General features: G+C 42.2%; 1 non-coding gene across 1 annotated transcript; it reads left to right on the top strand.

Moving 5' to 3' along the window:
- The first annotated feature begins 6375 nt into the window (after nucleotides 1-6375).
- Nucleotides 6376-6483, top strand: LOC116477178 (U6 spliceosomal RNA). Its single transcript, XR_004250388.1, has one exon. It is a non-coding gene; the product is annotated as a U6 spliceosomal RNA (small nuclear RNA).
- The last annotated feature ends 541 nt before the right edge of the window (nucleotides 6484-7024 follow it).

Genomic DNA, 7024 nt, shown 5'->3' with positions numbered 1-7024 from the left:
GGGAGACTCTGTCTCAAAAAAAAAAAAAAAAAAAAAAGAATGTGTTAACTTAGAAGGGTTTGTTCTGGGCTATCCAGAAAAGAGATAGGGTCCATATAATGTGTGGTCGGCTTGTTAGCAGCAGAACGTATCCTAGTCACGTGGCACCAAAATATGTTAGTAGCGGCCAATCCATACAGGTCTGCAGCAACCTCAGTTCTTGCCTCCTCAGAAGAAAGAATTTGACAGAGGAGCGTAAGGCAGAGTGAGAGGGCAAGACAACTTTTAGAGCAGGAGTAAAAGTTTATCAAAAAGCTTTAGGGCAGTAATGAAAGGAAATAAAGCACACTTGGAAGAGGGTCAAGGGGACAACTTGAGAAATCCCATGCACAGTTTGACCTTTGACTTGTGGTTTTATACACCGGCATACTTCTGGGGTCTTATGTCCCTTCTCCCCTGGTTCTTCCCTTGGGGTGGGCTGTCTGCATGCACAGTGGCCTGTCAGCACTTGGGTGGGGCCACATGCACAGTGTGTTTACTGAAGTTGTATGCATGCTCAACTGAGGTGTTTTTCTCTTACTAGTCAAATGTTCTCAGGAGGCCAGATACCAGTTAAACTCTGGCATTTTGCCTCTTAGTGCACGTGTTTGATTGAGCCCATTCGCCCAGCTCCTGAGATCTTATCAGGAAGTTGCTGATCACTAGTTTCAGGTGTTTCTATCTATTGGGGGACTACCGTTCCCTGGCGCCAGCTGCAACCAATTACTATTTTGCAGAGCCAGTGTAACAACTGCCTGACCATCACCTGATGGTGGCCTGACATTCCTGGGTTGGGGGTCGGGGACTCTCCTGCCCCGCACATGTCTGACTAACTACAGTAACAGACTAGAGAGCTCTGTATTGGAACTTGCCTCTGGGTTTTACTAACTTGGAGGGTGACTTTGACTAAATCAGTCATTTAACCTTCCTAATCTACCAAAATGTAGTCATCTTTACCTGCAAAGATTTTGTGAGAATTAAGTGCTTAGCATTGTTCATTGCTCCTAGCACAGAATAATCATCCCATAAGTGGTGTCCTAATTACTTTTAATCACAATTACCAGGATCTGAGAATACTTAACTACACTTTTAACACTGAATCAGGGCAATATAAAATTTGCAGGCCTAAGAAGTTTTTCTGTTATGAGTGGAGACAGCTTCATATAAGGATTTTCCATTCTTCGATGCAAAAGCTCTCAAGTGCATCTCCTTTTTTTTTTTTTTTAATCTGATAAGTTTGCTTATGGAAGAAACTTGAGTATCTCAGTCATAGGAATGCCTATAAGAAAACCAATTAATTACCATTCTGATTCATACTTCAATTTCTTCTGATTCATAAATTATTATGAAGCAGCAACTATGAACCTCACCAGCTCTAGCATACCGAAAAGATCATTTCTGGGCCCACGTTTTACCTCCTGGAACTTTATGATGCTCTTACACTGAAGATTAAAAAAAAAAATCCCCTTTAGCATCGGACTGAACAGGGGAAATTTAACCATTTTTAAATACACCAGAACATTCTGTTCTTCTTAACAAGACCTGCCTTTAAGAGAAACTATCTTATCAGAGGCTAACCTATTGAGGTTTTATGGGCACTTAAATGACCTTGGTGAAGGAAAATACCCAATTCCAAACCCCTCCAGCCATCCTGTCCTATTTAAGGTGAAAGGTTGGGGAGACTGAGAGGCACTGTGAAATTCACAGCCTAGGGGCACAGGCTTATTAAAAAAACCAAGACCTAATCATAGAACTGTAGAATATTACCGCCTACCCCACCACCCCACCTCACCACCACATCAGGAAAGGCCTACCTACTAGAGTTCTTTTTACCCAGTACATCATGTTTGGCTTTCAACAAAAAAAAATACAAGGCATACTAAAAGGCAAAAAATAGTTTGAACGGACAAAGCATTAGAACCAGACACAGATATTTTAGGAAGGGTAGAATTATCAGAGTGGGAATTAAAAACAACTATGATTAATATGATAGAAGCTCTAATGGGGCCAGGCATAGTAGCGCACACTTATAATCCCACCATATTGGGAGGGTGAGGTGGAAGGACTGCTTGAGTGCAGGAGTTCAAGACCAGCCTGGGCAACATGGCAAAACCCTGTCTCTACAAAAAATACATAAATTACCTGGGCATGGTGGCATATACCTGTAGTGCTAGCTACTCAGGAGGCTGAGGTAGGAGGATCCCCTGAGCCTGGAGAAGTCAAGGCTGCAGTGAGCAGTGATCACGCAACTGCACTCTAGCCTGAGCAACAAAGTAAGACCCTGTCTCAAAATTAAATTAAATTAAAAACTAAAAAAAAATTTTTAATGAGCTGGGTGGGCTGGCATGTGGCTGTAGTCCTAGCTACTTGGGAGACTGAGGCAGGTGGATCAGTCGGGACCTGGGGTTTGAGGCTAGTGAGCTATAATTACATTACTGCACTCCAGCCTGGGTGATACAGTGAGACCCTGTCTCAAAAAATAAATAAGAGGCCAGGAGTTCAAGACCAGCCTGGCTGACGTGGTGAAACCATCTCTACTAAGAATACAAAAATTAGCCTGGCGTGGTGGCATATGCCTATAATCCCAGCTACTTGAGGCATGAGAATTGCTTGAACATGGGAGTCACAGGTTGCAGTGAGCCGAAATCACATCACTGCACTCCAGCCTGAGTGACAGAGCAAGACTGTCTCCAAAAAAAAAATCATTTGTTTCCAGCTGGGCATGGTGGCTCACGCCTGTAAACCCAGCACTTTGGGAGGCCAAGGTGGGTGGATAACCTGAGGTTAGGAGTTCAAGACCAACCTGGTCAACATGGTGAAACCCCATCTCCACTAAAAATACAAAAAACTAGCTGGGCATGGTGGCGCGTGCCTGTAACCCAGCTACTCGGGAGGCTGAGACAGGAGAATAGCTTGAACCCAGGAGGCAGAGGTGCAGTGAGTTGAGATTGTGTCACTACACTTCAGCCTGGGTGACAGAGCAAGACTCCGTCTCCAAAAATAAAAATAAATAAGCTGGGCATGATGGCTCACACCTATAATCCCAGCACTTTGGGAGGCCCAGGCAGGAAAATCAGTTGAAGCTGGGAGTTCAAGACCACCCTGCAGAACATAGCGAGATCCAGTCACTACAGAAACTACAAAAAATACCCAGACACAGTGGTACATGTCTGTAGTCCCAGGTGCTCAGAAAGCTGAGGCAGGAGGATCACTTGAGCCCAGGAGTTTGAGGCTGCAGTGAGCTATGATCATGTCACTGCATTCCAGCCTGGGTGACAAAGGAGACTATGCCTCTAAAAAAGAAAAATAAATAAATGAAAGCTCCAATGGATAAAGTAGATGGCATGTAATAAGACAGATGGAAATTCTGAGAAAGAGTCAAAAAAATGCTAGAGATTAAAAACACTATGAAGATTGCCATTCATGAGCTTACGAGTTGGCTAAACACAGCTGAGGAAAGATACTCTGAGCTTGAGGATGTCCAGTAGAAACTGAAAAGCAAAGAGAAAAAGACCCAAAAAGGGGGAGCAAAATATTCAAAAACTGCGAGACAATTACAAAAAATACAGAAAGAGAGAAAGGAGCAAAAACCATATATGTATATGTGTATATATGTGTGTGTGTAGATATATATATATTATATTTTTGAGACAGAATCTCGCTCCGTTGCCCAGGCTGGAGTGCAGTGGCGCAATCTCAGCTCACTGCAAGCTCTGCCTCCTGGATTCAAGTGATTCTCCTACCTCAGCCACCCTAGTAGCTGGAATTACAGGCTCCTGCCACCACACCCAACTAATTTTTGCGTTTTTAGTAAAGATGGGGTTTCACCGTGTTGGCCAGGCAGGTCTCAAACTGCCGACCTCAGGTGATCCACCCACCTCGGCCTCCCAAAGTGCTGGAATTACAGGCATGAGCCACTACGCCCGGCCAAAAACAATATTTGAAGCAATTATGAACTGACAGTTTCTCCCAAATTAATGTTAGATACCAAACTACAGATTCAGGAAACTCAAAGAATACCAGGAAGAATAAATCCTAAGTAAATTACACATAGGTATATCATATTCAAACTACAGAATATCAAAGATAAAGAAAAAATCTTCAATGAAGTCAGAGGGGAAAAATATTCTTAACTATAGAGAAACAAAGATAAGAATTATATCTGACTTATTAGGAACCATGCAAGCAGGAAGAGAATGCTATATATTTAACATGTTGGTAGAAAAATACCACCAACTTAGAATTCTGTATACTGTGAAATTTCCCTTCAGATTTAAAGAAGAAATAGACTTTCTCAGACAAATAAACATCAGAGGAATTTGTTGTCAGTACACCTGTCTTGCAGAAGTGTTTTTTAAAAGTTATTTTACTTTATTTAGGCCAGGCGCGGTGGCTTATGCCTGTGGTCCCAGCAATTTGGGAGGCTGAGGTGGGCGGATCACAATGTCAGGAAATCGAGACTATCCTGGCTAACATGGTGAAACCCCGTCTCTACTAAAAATACAAAAAAGATTAGCCAGGCGTGGTGGTGGGCGCCTGTGGTCCCAACTACTCCGGGGAGGCTGAGGCAGGAGAATGGCGTGAACCCGGGAGGCGGAGCTTGCAGTGAGCCGCGATGGCGCCACTGCACTCCAGCCTGGGCGACAGAGCGAGACTCCGTCTCAAAAAAAAAAAAAAAGTTATTTCACTTTATTTTATTTTTAAAATAGAAGGCCCGGCATGGTGGCTCATGCCTGTAATCCCAGCAATTTGGGAGGCTGAAGTGCATGGATCACTTGAGCTCAGGAATTCAAAACCAGCCTGGGCAACATGCCAAAACCCCATCTCTACTAAAAATACAAAAAATTAGCCAGGTGTGGTGACGCACACACTGGTAGTCCCAGCTACCTGGGGGACTAAGATGGGAGGATCACTTGAGCCTGGGAGGTCAAGTCTGCAGTGGGCCCTGATCATGCCTGTGCACTCCAGCCTGGGCAACAGACTGAGGCCCTGTCTCAAAAACAAAAACAAACAAAAAACACTGGAGACAGGGTCTCACTATGTTGGCCAGCCTGGTTTGGAACTGCTGGCCTCAAGTGATCCTCCCACCTCAGCCTCCCAAAGTGCTGGGATTACAGGCATTGGCCACCATGTGTGGCCAAAAGATGTTCTTCAAAGAGAAGATTGATAAAGGTCAGAAAAATCAATAAAGGTCAGAAAATGAAATCTACATAAAGAAAGGAGAACATTAGTGTGCAGTGGCGGGATCTCGGCTCACTGCAAGGTCCGCCTTCTGGGTTCATGCCATTCCTGTGCCTCAGCCTCCCAAGTAGCTGGGACTACAGGCGCCTGTCACCACGCCTGGCTAATTTTTTGTGTTTTTAGTAGACGGGGTTTCACCATGTTAGCCAGGATGGTCTCAATCTCCTGACCTGGTGATCCGCCCACCTCAGCCTCCAAAAGTGCTAGGATTACAGGTGTGAGCCACCTTGCCCAGCCTATTTTTCTTATTCTTAATTGATCTAACAGATAACTGGTTAAAATAATAATAGCAACAAGATACTCAATTGTACATGTAGAAATTTTAAACTAAATAAAAATGAAAATATAATTAACAAAATTTGTGGGATGCAGCAATTGCAATAAAAGGGAAATTTATGTCATTGGAAACATATATTAGAAAAAAAAGACAAATCCAAAATCAATAATCTGTACTACCACCTTGGAAAACTAGAAATAGAAGAGCAAATTAAAGACAAATTAAGTAGAAGAAAAGAAATAATAAAAATCAGAAAAAAAATGAAACTGAAAATCAATAGAGAAAATTGACAAAAAACCAAAAGCCAGTTATTTGAAAAGATCAATAAAATTTATAAGTCTCCAGTTACACTAACTGCAAAAAAAAGAGAGGACATAATTACTAATATCAGAAATAAAAAAGTAGACATTACCTGGTTGGCCCTGTCAGTAAAAGTTTTTTTAAAAAAAGAGTGGACATCACTTAAAGACCCCACAGACATTAAAAGGATAATAACAAAACTATTCTCACAAATTTGATAACCTAGATGAAATGGACCAATTCCTCGAAAGATGCAATCTGCCAAAATTCACACACACAAATTAGACAATCTGTAAAGACCCAGGATTATTTTAAAAATTGAATCAATAATTAATAAACTTCCAAAACAGAAAGTCCCTAGCCCCAGATAGATTCACTGGCAAATTATATCAAACATTGAAAGAAGCAGCTGTACAGTTCTTTATAATCTCTTTTAGGAGACAGAAATAGAGGGAATACTTCCTAACTCCCTAGCTACTCAAGGACCAGGGAGGACTACTGTGGGCTTCACCTGGGAGCTGGTTAGAAATGCAGTATCTGTGCTTGCTTTGAGAGCACATATACTAAAATTGGAACAATTCAGAGAAGATTAGCATGGCTCCCTACACAAAGATAATACACAAATTTGTGAAGTGTTCCATATTTAATAAAAACACATTTTTTAAAAATGCAGAATCTTGTGCCTCAGCATAGGCCTACACTCAAAACCTGCAAGTTCATCAAGATCCACAAGTCATTCATATGTACATTACGTGTTAAGAAGCACTGATCCTCAACCTATCTGCATACTGAAGTCTCCTGCAAGAAATTCTGATTTAATTGGTATGAATGTAGCAGGGCTTTGGGATTTTTAAAAGCTCCCCAGGCAATTTAAAATTCAGCAATATCTAAAGAGAGGTCTTAGAAGCCAAGATCACAGAATAAGTATCGGTGAAGTATCATTTTGCTTACCTCAAAGGGCCTTATCAATGGCACTATTCCATGGGCTGCCATCCAACCTGCTACTAATGGATAAAGTCCCATAATGCCCCATGTCAACTTTCGGCCAAGAAATTTGAGAGTCTAGGAGTTATGTGATGACTCACATCTGTAATCCCATCACCTTGGGAGGTCAAGGCAGGGGGACTGCTTGAGGCCAGGAGCTCAAGACCAACCAGTGCAACATAGGAGGACCCCATCTCTACAATT

Source organism: Hylobates moloch, unplaced genomic scaffold (genome assembly GCF_009828535.3).
Source record: "Hylobates moloch isolate HMO894 unplaced genomic scaffold, HMol_V3 SCAFFOLD_2, whole genome shotgun sequence".
NCBI classification, from domain to species: Eukaryota; Metazoa; Chordata; class Mammalia; order Primates; family Hylobatidae; genus Hylobates; species Hylobates moloch.
Note: the sequence above shows the minus strand (reverse complement) of the source record. Positions and strands in the feature narration are given on the sequence as shown.